Here is a 15621-nt window from a genome sequence, read left to right on the forward strand (position 1 = left end):
CTAAAGAGCAACAAATTGGGTTTGTCATTCCGTTATTGTCCACAAATTCCTTTACTGAAGGACATTTTTCTCCACCTTTTACTCTCATATGATGAGAATCTATATTTCAGACATCATTTAATGGCTCACTTTTCCAGGATGATTCATTGTGGATACAGGTCTATTTATATTTCTCAGTTTCTTAGTATTATTCTCATTTCTCCATTCTTAATAGTCTTTACAATGCCTACCAATTTGAATCCACCCAGAAATTTCATTAGACCACTGTTTATTTTTCCTTCTAAATCATTATGATGTTAAATAAGATTGAATCTCAAGGACTCTTGAGGCATTTCTCTGGACATCTAAATGCATAAATTTCCATTTCTGATTACTCTTTGTTTTATGTAGTTGAGCTATCTATAAGATACCAAAGTATCTCCTACAAAAATTCTTCTTCCTACTTCAATTCCTTCAATGCAGGTATTCACAGATTCATTATCCCAATGTCTTCCTCTTTTTCTCTCATCTCCATGGGTTTCAATAGTCACCTGTATGTGAATTTTCCCAAATCTTTCTCTAGTTCTAACCTTTCTTGCATACTTCACACCAATATTGCTAGTTTCTTAGTAAATATTTCACCCAGAAGTCCTATCACTACTTTAAATTCAACATGTTAAAATTTGAACCAAATCATCTGCAAAAGTCAACTTGTTTCTATTGGTAATATGCCCTGGCCTAAAATTTTGGCATTATCTTTTGACTCTTTCCTCTTCCTTGATATCTATGTCTAAAATCAGTGGCCAAATCTTGGTGAAATTCTAGCCCAAGAAATTTCCTTAGAATTCATCTAGTAAAAGCTCTTCACTTTATAGAATGGAAAACTCAGGTATAAAACAGATTAAAAGACTTCCCCATTCTCACACAACTAGTAAGTAAAAGAGGCAGAATATATATATATATATATATCCTGCATTCAAGTCCAGCACACTTTTCTCTAAACCATCTGCTTTGTTCCTGTCTTAACCACTTAGTATAGATGATTTTGTATTGTATTTATTACTGTGGGACTTAGCTCACTTATTAGACTTTAATCTCTTTAAGTGATTTAGTCTTATCTTATTTACATTACTATTTCTCTATCAAGAAGAGTATTTTCGAAAAGGCAAATGATTAATATTCCTTGGAGAGACCTGAAAAAAATGAAGTCATCAATTTTTATGAGTTATCACAAAGAACACTATCTATATAACCACTGCCTCCTTCCCCTCAATAAAAGAAAAATAAAGTCACATTTCAAACTAATTATCTGACTCAACTGAAATAGTTTATTAAGTATTTTATAAATTAATTTAGTAACCATGTTTGAAAATAACAAGATACAAAAATTATTTCTGGAATAATTACATTCTTTACAAAGTTGAGAGAACTGTTTGTTTTTTTAAAACTACTCATAAAGGGGACAGCTGGGTGGCTCAGTGGATTGAGAGCCATGCCTAGAAACAGGAAGTTCTAGGTTCAAATCTGGCCTCAGACCCTTCCCAGCTGTGTGACTCTGGGCAAGTCACTTAACCTCCATTGCCTAGCCATTACCACTCTTCTGCCTTGGAACCAATACACAGTATTAATTCCAAGATGGAAGGTAAGGATTTAAAAAAACATTCATAAAGTACTATGCTAAAAATATAATTGTTTTAATAAATATCATTTTAGTTGTTTCTTCATTGAGCACCTTAATTCTATTTCAGTTACATCATTTTGGCAAAATTGACTATGAATATCTTTGAATGTTATTTTCTCAGGATAATCAGAAATGACCTAATAGTGTTTAAATTGCAGCCAAAAGTTGATTCTAAGCTTCTTTGTAATGTAAAACTATTTTGGCAAACTCAAAAAGATGTATTGAAAGACCTTCCTTTCATCTGAAAATACGATGGAGTTTCTTTTAAATGAGAGTCTTTCCATCCAAAATCTCTAAGTATTTTAAATTGTATTTAGACATGTGTTCAAAACTTTCAGACACATTAGCCAATTCCTGGTGACAACTCATCAAGGAGAATAACTAAAGAGCAGAGCCCTCTGAAAGATATTTAGTATAAATAACTAATTAGCATGCAAATACATTTAATTCTCAGGTCATTGGAAGTGAAGTTAATGGGCAAGGTCAATTAAAAAGAGGGAAAAATGGGCACATCTAAGTCATTCTGTTGTGGGAATTGTTTAACACTAATCTCTATCCAGTCCTTTCACTAGAAAAACTGTCTTTCTGGTGCAGTGCCTACTCTTATAATGCCAACCCAACTCATCATCAACAGGAATTTTTTCATTACTTTCTTTTTCTAACAGAAAGTTTAAAGACTATTATATTGTTAAAGTATATAATGTGGACTGGAATAGTAATTTAATGAATCCAATAAGGTTTAGGGGATCTAAGCAAATTTTTTAAACCCGTACCTTCCATTTTAGAATCAGTACTGTAAGTTGGTTCCAAGGCAAAAAAGTGGTAAAGGCTAAGGAATGGGTGATTTGTCCAGGATCACGCAGCTAAAAAGAGTTTATGAAGCCAAATTTGAACCCAGGAGCTCCTATCACTAGGCTTCCCTCTCAATCTGCTAATCCACTTTGCTGTTCCCAATCTTAGTTAATTTTTAAAGATTTAGCCAAAATTAGAACTACCTGTACAAATTCTCAGAATTCTGAAAGGGGGATAGAAATTTTAAAAGGTGGAGATTAAGAGGGAGTACATTCCAGGGACAGAGGACAGACTTGGAAAAGAGATGAAGGAAGTATATGGAATGTCTGATATAGGGAACTCTCTATTTGACAAGTAAGACTATTCCCTGACAAAATAAAGAGTCAAATTTTTAAAAATAGTCTCATATATTCTCACTTGTATCATGTGAATAATACAAAAAAGGAAGAGAACCAGTGCAAACCATGTATTAATCAAGAAATCTTTTCTGCCATATGGCTTTAATCTACAATGGCAAACAAATTGCATTAGCATGTGGAAAGAACCACTTCACAAAGTGAGAATTGCAACACCACAATGCAACATCATGTGCCTCCACTGCCTTATTTGTTTAAAGGATAGATATATGTGGCAAATATTAGTTAAAAAGGATAAATTCAAGTGATGAAAAGAATTAAGTATACAAAGGACTCTGGAAAATAGAATGGTTCCCCCCTACTTCTATGGCTTGTCCAGTTTGGCTACATGTCCTCTAGAACTGTACAAATATTTCTTCATGTTTATGTAGAAATCATTATCTTCTTTAAAATTATATGTCACTTATTTTACCAGGTCATTTACAAAGTTGTTCTAGGATGATCCCATTGCTCAATGGGATGGACATCTTAAATATTTTGCCCAATCAATAAATTTCCTATTGAGAACATTTATGTAAAACATATACGTTATACATGTATCCTATGCAAAACAGCAGTACATGTGAATGGCAGATTATCATCTAAAGAAACTTGAAACAAATTTATACAACACATTTCTTTAATTGAAGAAATATATTCTTCCATTAAGAGGTAAACTCCTAGAGTACAGGGACTTTAAATTATTTTCTTACCTTTGTATTCCCCTAGTGTAAACTGCATTAAACATTTAATAAGCAACTAATATATATATATGTACATATATATGTATGTAATATATATAAGATGAAAAACCTAATGGCTTATCAGATTAAGAGCTAGCCTTGTTGTCAGAAAGACATGGTTTCAAGCTCATCTCTGATACAATTTAATACTGTAACTAGTGGCAAAATCACCTCTTTGTGCTCTAGACAACTCAGAATTTTTTTTTAAATTTTAAAATATTTTCCATGTTTCCATGATTCATTTTCTTTCCCTCCCTTTTAGCCTCCCCCTCCCAGAACCAACAAGCAATTCCACTGGGTTGTATAAATGTTATCACTTGGTACCTATTTCCATATTATTCATTTTTGTCATACAATGATCTTTAAAAGCCTAAACCCAAATCACATACCCATATATACATGTGATAAGTGAAGTCATATGTTTGTCTTTCACATTTCTACTCCCATAGTTCTTTCTCTCAATGTCATTAGCATTCTTTCCCATAGGTCCATCAGAGTGTCCTGGTTTGTTGCATTGCTACTAGTAGCAAAGTCCATTATATTGGATTGTTCCACAATGTTTTACTTCTGAATGTAATTTATAAAGAGATGTTGGTTTGCATCATTAGAAGGATGCTCCACCTTGATGCTGATAGTACCCTACATAGATGATATCACAGATGCGTACTATTTTGCCTCACCAACCCAAAATGTTATTGTATGAGTCATAAAAAACAAAAAAAAGTATTTATTTTACTCAGAAACCAGAAAACAGACACACACACACACACACACACACACACACAAATGACTGACAAAATACACAAGGTAATTTTGGGTGGGGTAAGTATAATAATTCTTCAGGCCTGGGAGGATTGGAAATATATTAAAATATCTAAATTATGTTTTTAAGAGAGCTAGGATTTTCAAGAAGGGAATATGAATAAGGATTGAGAAGATTCTACTCATGATGGACAGCTTGATGCAAAAAGATGATCTGACATTGTAGCAGACACTGGATGAAGACAAAAAGAGTCCCAGACCTTGAGAAAGTAATACATGGCAGATACTTTATAAATATTTATTTCACATAGATTAAAGTTAAACATAGCTTTATTCATGCAGAAAAAGCCAACTAGTTGAATTAAGAGTCATCATCACTCTTTAATGCATGCATATCCTAACAAGCTGTTAGAGGCAGGAGTGGGTAACTCAATATGGATCCCTTTGAGTACCAATTCCATTGAGAAATTTATACATGCCACCAGTGTCCAGAATTATAAAAAAGAATACAGGGGGAAGGAAGGTAGCTCAGTGGATTAGGAGCCAGATCTAGAGACAGAAGTTCTTCAGTTCAAATCTGTCCTCAGAAATTTCCTAGCTGTGGCCCTGAGTAAAGTCACTTAACTCCCACTGGCTAGCCCTTACCACTCTTCTGTCTTGAAACCAATACCAAGTATTGATTCTAAAAGAATTCAAAAATAAAAAAGGACACATGACTTAAGATGAAGAGTAAACCCCTTGAGAAATATGTCTATATTTCATAAAACTGCCTTTTTCTTTTATACCTTTTATTATTATTTTCCCCAATGGCATTTCAGAAATAAGGAAAACTTATTTGACAAATTGTTCCCTCATATATTACAGAATGCTGCACTTTCATCATTTTTTTTTAAATCAACAGTTTGAACACACATAAATGACAAGGATGCCCTTTTGGACTCTGAAGAAGGTATATTTCCTTTTGTGGGAATGATTTGGCAATCTCTAGCTTCAAAGAGCATCTAACCCCCAATGTCGTCTTAAATCAAATCTGATAGCTATGTCCTTGCAGCAAGCAGATACGCATTTTCTCCCTCTTCCTCCTGTCATCCATCTTCTTCAGTTCGGCACTCGTCAAGCTGCATGGCAACTCTCTTTCACATGAAATAAGCTTTCAGGTGAATTTACTTTGGAATCCCAAGTGATCATGTGTACATTCCAAATCACCTTTTCACAGAGTTGTGCCCACATAGCCGCTGGCATTCGGATAAAAGTAGTTCGTCAATAAAATGTTGAGTGAAATTGCTGTTTGGAGTACAAGGCATCAGCTGACACAGGAAGAGCTGAGCAAGCATACTCTTCCTAATAAGGAATAATCTTGAAGTAGAAAAAAATATTTTCTTTCTCTGTTGTTGTTTTTGTTTTTTTTTAATAAACCCAATTTTCTCCATTTGCTGTAGTTAGGCAAGAAGTTTGGAGAGTTGTAGAAAAAAAATTAGTCTAAGAGAGAACTCAAAATTCCTCCCTAATTTGAAAGGCAATTCTATATTTCAAGATTCAAATTTTCAGAACTAAAATTTTTTCTACTTTCCTTCCATAATTGCAATAATCAATAGTATGTTTCTAAGAAATATTTCTATTTACCTATTCCACTTTAAAACTCGAACTATTTTAGCATCTGCTTCCTGCTTTTTGCGTCCTTCATTCTTTTTGATTGGAGCTTCATTCCTGCTCCTACACCTAATACTGTCCAAGTTAACATAAAGCAAGTTACCCACTTAATTCTAGGATGCATTTTTCATACATTCATTTGAAAATTTCATTTGCCTAGAATTGTAATCAGGATATAGATAGGGATACCTGAGAAGTTAGCTGACTTAATTCATGACCATTCAATGAAGTATCAGTAGAAGAAAAATATAAAATTACTGCAATATGGAGCCAAAATATGTATTTTCCTTTAAGAAACATATGATTTTGTTCATTTGTTTAATTTTTTATTTTCCCATTTGAAATGTCAGAATCAAAATTAAATCTCCAAACTATTTTTTTCACAACTTCATGTCTAAAATTCTTTAGAGAAAAGGTTATATATACTACTTCCATTTTAAGGATACCCCAAAATTAATCTTATTTTCTAGTTTTTTGAGTAAATGGAGGCAGGGTCAAAAACATTTTTTATGTTTTGGAAGGGGAATGAAGATAAAGAAAAGTACTTAGAATTGGATTTAAATGTTCTCTGACTCAAACTTTCAGAGACCATAAAAGAGAATGTCTTAATACCCCTAAAATTTACTCCAACTGCTTTCAGGTACCACTTTTATTTATTATAATCACTCCATCAATTTAGATTTTTTTTTCTGAGACAGTTTTTCATTTTCAATTTCAAGGTTGTAAAAAAAAGATATCTGTATCTCTATATGTAGAAACAGATATAGACATCTATACATCTGTATAGATGAGAGAGAGAGAGAGAGAGATTAAAGCAGATGAACCATGTTTTAATGTTTGGATTTGCCAATTAGTTAGTGGCCAAAACTTCAGTAATTTTTTAACTCTTTCTGCTTTATTACTTTTTCAATTCAACAATATTTATTAAGAATATGCTACCTGAAAGATTGTGTTAAGGTGACAAGGATATATATCCAAATTCTTAAACAGTTTATTCTGATATCAAAGAGTAGGAATAGATTTTTTGACATACTGTATTATTTCTAAAACTCACAGAGACATCCCAAAATGCTTAACATATTCCTAGGAAAGTATCTCTAAATATATGTGTTCAATTTTATTACTTAAAAAGAGAAGAGTGACTGTCACAACCTCATTCAGTATTTCAAGTCTCTAAAAAGAAGATATAATGGAACATTCATTAATCTCTTTGGCCATCATTGTTAAACTAAATCTCATATATATCTATTTATTATGCATTTAAGCGTTTCTAATATACTAAAAACAGAATTTCTGATGAATTCAAATTCAAGTATGAAATGTCAAAATGTTAATATTTTTATTTTAGATTTTTTATTTTAGATTTTTTTACTTTTTCATATAGGAACTTATGCATAATATAGCTATTGCTGTATTCTGGCCTTTTTTCATTCTCCTACTTTACAAAATTAGAAACTCAAATAGTACATGCATAGAATAATTTCCTTATGTTAGACATTTAGTTGCATTAAAAATTGGAGCTGTTGTTTTTTTTACTTAAAATCATGTACATTAATGGACTCAAATGAAGTGAGAAATAAATTGAATGAATCTAGTGAAATAAAAGAAAAGAAAGAATGAAAATGGAATGTTACAGGAGTCCGTTTTATGGTAATTTGATTTTAAACAAAGATATTTTGACAGGTAGGAACAAAAGAAAACTTTTTTTCTATTTTGTGGGAAAACTGAAGCTAATTTACCTTTGAGAATTTAAAATTATTTACAGAAAAACCTATAAGTTATTATAATGTTACAGTAAGTAAGCTAAACTATTACGGGGGAAAGTGACAAAAGGATTATAGATTTAGAGCTAGGAATCTCCAAGGATCTAGTTGAGCTTTTCCAATTTAAGGATTAAAAAAACTGAAGCTCAGACAGGTAATGTGCCTTGGTCTATATTGCTTAAGTGATAAAGGGCAAGGTCAGGATCCAAATCCACGTCCTCTGAATCCATATTCAATAGTCTTTACACTATATCATTGGGCTACATTTCCTTACTTTCAGTGTTTATGTCCAACAAGATATCCATTCCTAAACCTAGAATTTTAGAATTTATTATATATCACGGCATAATAATCACAGACCACTCATATATGTATGCATACATGTATGATATTTTAAAAGTTATAAGGCAACTAGATAACATATTGAATAGAGTACTAAATTAGAATTAGTAAAATCTGAATTCAAATCTTACCTCAGATTCTTGTTAGAATGTATGTGGTCCTGGTTAAGTTCTTTAACCTCTCAAACCTCATGTGTGTGTAAAATGGGGATAACAATGAATCTACATTACAAGGATGTTATAAAGATCGAGTGAGATAATATTTGTAAAGTACATAGTAAATCCCAAATTGATAGACAAATGCTGTTATTAAAAGTAATTTCTTAATAACAACTACATGAGATATATAATATAAATATTTCTGATTTTTTTCCTAAGTATGTGAAAGGATCTCTTATTTACTCACTCCAGGAACCCAGGTATGGAAATTCCCTTCAGGAAACCCTATGGCCACTATCATATAAACAAAACTCCAAGACACAGGTAACCTGATGCAGGTAGAGATTATGATTTTCCCAGGGTGATACACATCATGTCAGGGGAAGGATTTGAACTCAGTTTTTCCTGAGTTCTGAGTTTATTCATTATATGCCACTCTGTCTCTTCTCAACTTTACAGATAAAGAAACTGAAGCTTAGAGAGAAAAAAGTGATGTGAACATGATTATATAGTTTTAATAGATGTATCAAAGTGCATTTTTGAACAGAAGTCTCAATGCTAGTTGTCAACTCTAGAAGTCTAGTGATCGTAAGCTCCTTCAGGTCAGGTAATATTCTTTTGCTTCCTTTTATATGCCCTGTGAATACCCCAGTGCCTGAAATATAGTAGGCACATAAAAATGTTGATTGATATATAGTCCTCTTCTAATGACAATACACTACATCTCTCATAGAATTCTCATTCCAAATTAGAATATATGAAAATGAAAAATTCCCTTCAAATGGTTATATTTTTTGAAGATTAAGAACAGGTTCTTAATCAATTAATTAAGAACATTTTTAAAAGTCTCACTGTGTAGTATCCATCTGTAGTGGACTTTTGATTCACACAGAATAAAAAATAGCAGTAGGTAGGCAAAAACTTAATTCAGAATCAAAATAGCAATGGAAAAAATTTTGAACAGAAATGAATGAGGCTATTGGAGAAGAGACAAGACAGAGTAAGTAACAAGCATCTTAGTAAGGTAAACCAGATTGTTATTTTATTTCAACTATCTCACACAAATACATTGGCATCTTTGTGAATTTTTGCATTTGTAAAAATAATTTCATTAAAGATTAATTCACAATTAAAAAATTATCTGATTTGTTTAATAGGTCACTATAGGCAAATTGTCAGCTTACCAGTGCTGAGCTTTTCTATACTGATGGCTTCCAAGACTTTGAAAACTAAAATGGTTCTCACTGGCCAAGACGTCTAATCCATTAGCCAAAGTAATCCCCTATAACAAGACCAACAAGATGAAGATGAATAGAGAAGACAGAATGTATTACCTCTCAAAGCAAACCATTCTACTTTTGGACAGCTCTACTTGTTAGGAAAGTTTTCAAGGCATGAAGTGAAAATTGAACTATTTGCAGTTTTTGTCCATTGTTCCTGATCCTCCCCCTGGGGCCAAAAAGCAAGTATGTGAGAGTTCTTCAAAAGCTTGAACACAGCTTTTTATGTCCCTCATGAGTCTTAACTCCTTCAAGCTAAACATATATGTTCTTTCCTCATGTGAAATGAACTCGTTTCCCTCAGCATCCTAATCACCCTCCTCTGGAAACTCTCTAGCTAACCTTCAGAAGTTGTAATGCCCCAAATTTAAGACAGTACTCCAGATTAAAGCAGGATACAATGGTACCATTCTCTCTTTAATATTAGAATTGATGTCCTTCTCATTGCAGACTAGAAAATAGGGATGATTCATATTAAGACTGTAGTCAACTAACACCCCAAAATCTTTTTTTCAGAATAGCTGCTATTCATCTACCATTTATTTATGAAAATGTTTTTTTTCTGACCAAATGCAAATATTTTAATTTATCCTAATTGAATTTCATCACATTAGTTTTAAATAAATACTCTAGATCAGTGATGGGCAAACTATTCCAGCGGCCCAGACCCAGGCCATAATTTGCCCATCACTGCTTGGATCTGGCCCACTGGAATAGTTTGTCCATCACTGCTCTAGCTGAGGGGCTCTTAACCATTTTTGTGTTATCAGCCCCTTTGGCAGGTTAGTGGGGTCTATGGACTCCTTTCCAGAATAATGTCTAAATACTTAAAATAAAATGTAAAGGATTACAAAAAGCTAAATATGTTGAAAAAAACCCTTATTTTTCTCATCCATGTTTATGAACTATCTGAAAAGTGTCCACAGACACCTGGACCTCAGGTAAGGAACTCCTGTTCTGAACTGTCAAAATTCTTTGGAATTCTGTTATCTGCTATGTTAGCTATCCCTTCCAGATATGTACCATCTGTAAATTTGATGAGCATACCATCTGTGCCTTTATCAAAGTCATTAATAAAAATGTTAAATAGCACTGGGCCAGTACAGATCCTTAGGGTACTCCACTGGAGACTTTTGGCTATGTTGACACCAAACCATTAACAACTGCTATGAGTCTGGCCATCTGATCAGTTTTAAATCCGTCTGATTGTATTATATTTCTCTCTTCTCCACAAGAATAGTAAGAGATACTTTATCAAAAGCTTTTTAAAAATCTAAACTATGCACAATAGCTTCTATCAGCTTAGTCATTTTGCCAACAACAACAACAATAAATAAGATTAACGTGGCATTATTTGTTCATGATAAGGCTTTGCTGACTCTATAATTCCCACTATTATTTCTAGAGTATCACCAACCATACCTTTAATGATACTTTCTAGAATTTTCCCAGGAATTAGATTTCAGTTTCTAATGTGCTAACTCATTTCACTTTTTTTTCAAAAACTTGGGAATTTGCCCTTTTTTAAACTTAAGATATCTTTTTCAGTATCTTTCAATTATAGCCAAGAGTGATTCAAAAATCACATCAGCCATTTCTTTAAGGTTTCTAGTTAGAAGCTCATCTGGACCCAGGTAACCTGGATTTATCAAGGGCTCCTCAAGTGTTCTCTTTTTGTCTCCTTACTTTTTTGGTTATCAGCTATGTTCTGTGATTTCCCATGTAAAAATTATGCTCCTCTGCAGAAACAACAGAAATAAAGTAAGAATGAAGTTAGATTAAATGCTCCCTTTTGTTGTCTGTTTTCCTACCCAAGTCAAGAAGAAGGTGAATTGTTTTATCCTTCCAATACAGCTTAGCTTATTTTATCTTCTTTATTGAGGTTTATTTCCCCTTTGAGTACTTAGAATTTCATTCTTGAATATTTCTCAAGACTCCTGGGATGACTTTCCTAAAAGAATTTTGTTCAGGCTTATTTAGGCTTGTCTTCCTTAAAAAGATTATTTTTCCCCTGTAGCTGAGAATGTATCATAGCCTTTACAACGTAGCAGACACTACCGGAACTTCTGCTCCACCGTCAGCCTATTCAGGATCATTTCTGGGGTCATGAGAGGAGGTATTCAAATAAGTGTTTGTGAAATTAGAGTCTTTAAAACTAAAAAAGATTTATTTTGATGATAAATTATGGCATTACACTCAAATATCATCCCTAGCAATTGACTAAGGCTTAAATTTTTCAGGAACTATTAAAATCTGAACTATATAGGAGGCATTGAAAATAAAAGACAGTAAATTCAACTTATAAATAATTTAATATTATTAATAATTATTATATTGTATAAGTATTTATACAAATTCTACAAGATACAAAAGGAAAAAGGAAATTAGTAGCCACTAGGGAATTAGCTATATAAACTAACCAGGAAATATACTCTTCACTATCATCCATTTGGGCCTGAAGAAGATTTGTAACTGTGATAAAATAAAATAAGTCAAGAAAACAATTTTTTGCCCTTCTAGAAATTTAATTTCTTATAAAAGTCCCAGGATTCTTTGATAAAGATACTGTTGTGTTCAAAGAATACTATGGACATGCATTTTTCACAGTATAGACATGGTTCCTATCATATCCTTCTTAAAAAAATGAATATCTAATGTTCTTAAAGAAGAAAGTATTATTTAATAATTCAGTTTTATAACTTGAGTCTATATCCAGATGTAGAAAATATGCACAAATAAGTATTTTCCCTTCACTTAGAGATCTAAGCTCATCATTTGGAGAAGGAAAAAAAACATGAAAGGTAGTGATTTTGCCAAAGAGTTTTTAGACATCCTTTAAAGTATATTCTGCAACATCTAATCTTTATCTCAACAAATATTTTAATACACATACATTTCAGATCTCATATCAGATTCTTGGCATGCAGCATAACCATCAGGGAAGGTTTTATTAGATGAAAATAAGTCTGTTGTAAAAGATTTCCTTGCAATTATTCCACTGCCATTATCCTGGCCATGTGCTCATGCAGCTTTTCAAATTAATATGCTTAGTTTTCTGAGCGGGTAATCAGAGCAGTAGAATTCTATGGGGAACTCAATTACGAAAGAAAATGATCCCTCAAGCATTTGAGAAATCGGAACTACATCTAATTGTGAATAGTGGATTATTATTGGCATTATGAAGACCATTCAGAGACAAACACATGGACAGACCCTCAAACAGTGTACCACCCATCATATGTACCTACCTCTGGATACCTGCTCAATGGCATCTCAGTGGCATAGAGTTAAATATATTCTATATTGACGAGAATTCGTCAGACACTGTAACGATTATGTGTTGGTTGTGTGGAGAGAAAGGATGTATAAGAACATGTATTTGAGATTTTTACTTCACTTTAAAAAATAGTTATTCTCTGATATAGGAAGCTCTTTCCAAAGAAACTCACTCTACCAGTATAGCTGGGCAACTACCTATTCCTTAGCTTCCGATTCTCTCTACTCCCTCAGCCTCCATCCTAGTTCAGATCCTCTTCACCTCTCACCTGAGCTTCTGCAATAGCTTCCTAATTGGTGTCCCTTCTGCCAATCCCTCTCTTCTCTGAGCCTTCTTCCCCACAACGGCTAAATTGATATTTCTTAAGCACAGATGTGACCCCATCAGTATCCTATTCAAAAGGACCCTAATAGTTCTCTCTTGCCTCAAGGAAAAAATATAAATCCCTCTGTTTAGACCATCAAGCCTCCATAGTTATATTCCAAAGCTTTACAGTCTTTTCCCCCCTATATGTCCTTTTATAAACTCTCCAGTCAAGTCATACTGATGCACTATGTATGCCTTGTATATTTTTTTTAATTTTTTAAAGTCTTTACCTTCTGTCTTAGAATGGATACTGAGAAACCGAAAATCAGAAAAGGCTAGGCAACTGGGGCTAAGTGAGTTGCCCAGGATCACATCGCTAGGAAGTATTGGAGATCATATAGAACCCAAGACCTCTTCACTCCAGACCTGGCTCTCTATCCATTGAGAAACTTAACTGTCACTGTATATTATTTTCCATCATTGGCCTTCATATGTTTGCATATTTCAGGAACGCATTCTCTCCTCAGTTCATTGTTTCTTTCACTGGCTATACTGGTCCTCCTCCCCATGAGTCCATAGGTACTACTGTCCTGCCTCTAGAAAAGTATCCAGTACTTACTTCTATTTGTATTTGACTCAGCCCAAGTTCTATCTTCTACTAAAAGTCTTTCCCAATAACCCATCACTACTAATTCCTTCTCCCTAAATTACCCTTTATCTTTGGGTATAAATGCTGAAGTCATCTATTGCATCCCAGACCATCTCCAGCTACCCTGGCTTTTAACTCGCCACTAGACTTTGATGATTCTGGAAGAGAGTGGGCTGATGACTGATGAAGAATGCTCTCCACTTCCAGAGAAAGAACTATTGGAGTCAGAATGCAGATGAAAGCATATGATGATGAATGAAAGATAAAAGCATGTGATCTTTAAGTTGTTTATTTTGGTTTACAGTTTGGGGTTTTGGTTTTATAAGATTATTAGCTTGGAAAAATGAACAACATGGAAATATGTTTTGCATGATAAGACATGTATAACCCATATTGAATCACCTGCCAGCAGCAGGAGGGGGGAGAAAAGGAAGGGAGGGAGATAAATTCAATCATATAACTTAAGAAAACTTGGGTGGAAATTTGTTATTACACGTAACTGGCAAAAAAATTGTTGTTTGGGAACATTAAATAAGGGAATAAATCCAATGCACATGCAAATCAAGACATTATCCCATGATGTCATTGGTCCTCTATAAAAACAAAGAATGAACAACAGCAATATGCATCTAATTGGATAATTTGTCTCCCCAACTAAAAGTAAAATTTATAAGATCAAGGACATTTAAAAAAAATCTATTCTCAGTACTTCACATAGTACCCAAAACATCCTAGGGACTTAATTGATCAATTTGTTTACATTTTCCTGGAGTGCATATAAGCAAACACACACACACACACACACACACACACACACACACACACACACACACTCAATCACACAATGTCCCCTGAAGACAGGGACTCTTTTTTCTAGCATCTTACAGAGCACCTGAAAAACAGTGGGTGCTAAATAATTGTTTGTTAATTGAATGGATGAACTTAGTCCTAGAGCGTTTCTCGTGGGACTGAGAGTCTATAAAACTTGCCCAGGTCCACATAATCACTCTGTATAAGAAGCAGAATTGGAAGCCAAGAATTCTTAACCAGTTCTCTACTATTATCATTTTGCCTCTCAGTTCAAATTAAAGGCAAATAATTCTAATTTTTCTATGTAGGTAATTTACTGTGCAGTGTGAAGCCTAATTTCACGAAATCAATTAGTCTAAATAATGCTGTGTTTTATGTGCTCTTCATAGGGGAAGCACTCTGCTGCTTTCATCCTTATATTTTAATAATTCTACTACAGAGAAACATTAGTTGTATTTAAAATTTTTAGATATTCCTAAATAGTGCCATTTTTTAGACTGTTTGGCATATTGATCTGAACATAGGCCACATATTTCTCCTAAGAATGTCCTAAGACTGAAGTAAAATGTAAGAATAGTCTTGTTTTTCAACATATATCTATGTATTTACTCTTCAAAAGATATGTTAAGGAGGTGGCCTACATTGAGAAATATTGTATATTTTGACAAATATAATACTCGTAAAACACTCATTTATTTTCTCCACTTCATCATTTATCTGCTTAAGATTAGCTCTTTTTCTTTAAACCCTTATCTTCTATCTTAAAATTAATACTTAGCATTGGTTCCAAGGCAGAAAAGCAGTAAGGGCTAGGCAATAAGTGACTCATCCAGAGTCATGTGGCAAGGAAGTACCTGAGGCCACATTTGAACCCAGGACCTCTTGTCTCCACATCTGGCTCTCAATCTACTGAGCTTCCTAGTTGCCACAGCCTAGCTTTGATTGATTGATTGATTGATTGATTGATAGATAAAAAGAAAGAAAAAAAGAAAGAAAGAAAGAAAGAAAGAAAGAAAGAAAGAAAGAAAGAAAGA

General features: G+C 33.4%; 1 protein-coding gene across 1 annotated transcript in view; it reads right to left on the bottom strand.

Moving 5' to 3' along the window:
* Window positions 1-15621, bottom strand: part of ERBB4 (erb-b2 receptor tyrosine kinase 4) — a 1378308-nt gene that overhangs the window by 1127637 nt on the left and 235050 nt on the right. The window lies entirely within an intron of this gene.

The sequence above is a fragment of the Gracilinanus agilis genome, chromosome 3, assembly GCF_016433145.1.
Source record: "Gracilinanus agilis isolate LMUSP501 chromosome 3, AgileGrace, whole genome shotgun sequence".
Lineage (NCBI taxonomy): Eukaryota > Metazoa > Chordata > Mammalia > Didelphimorphia > Didelphidae > Gracilinanus > Gracilinanus agilis.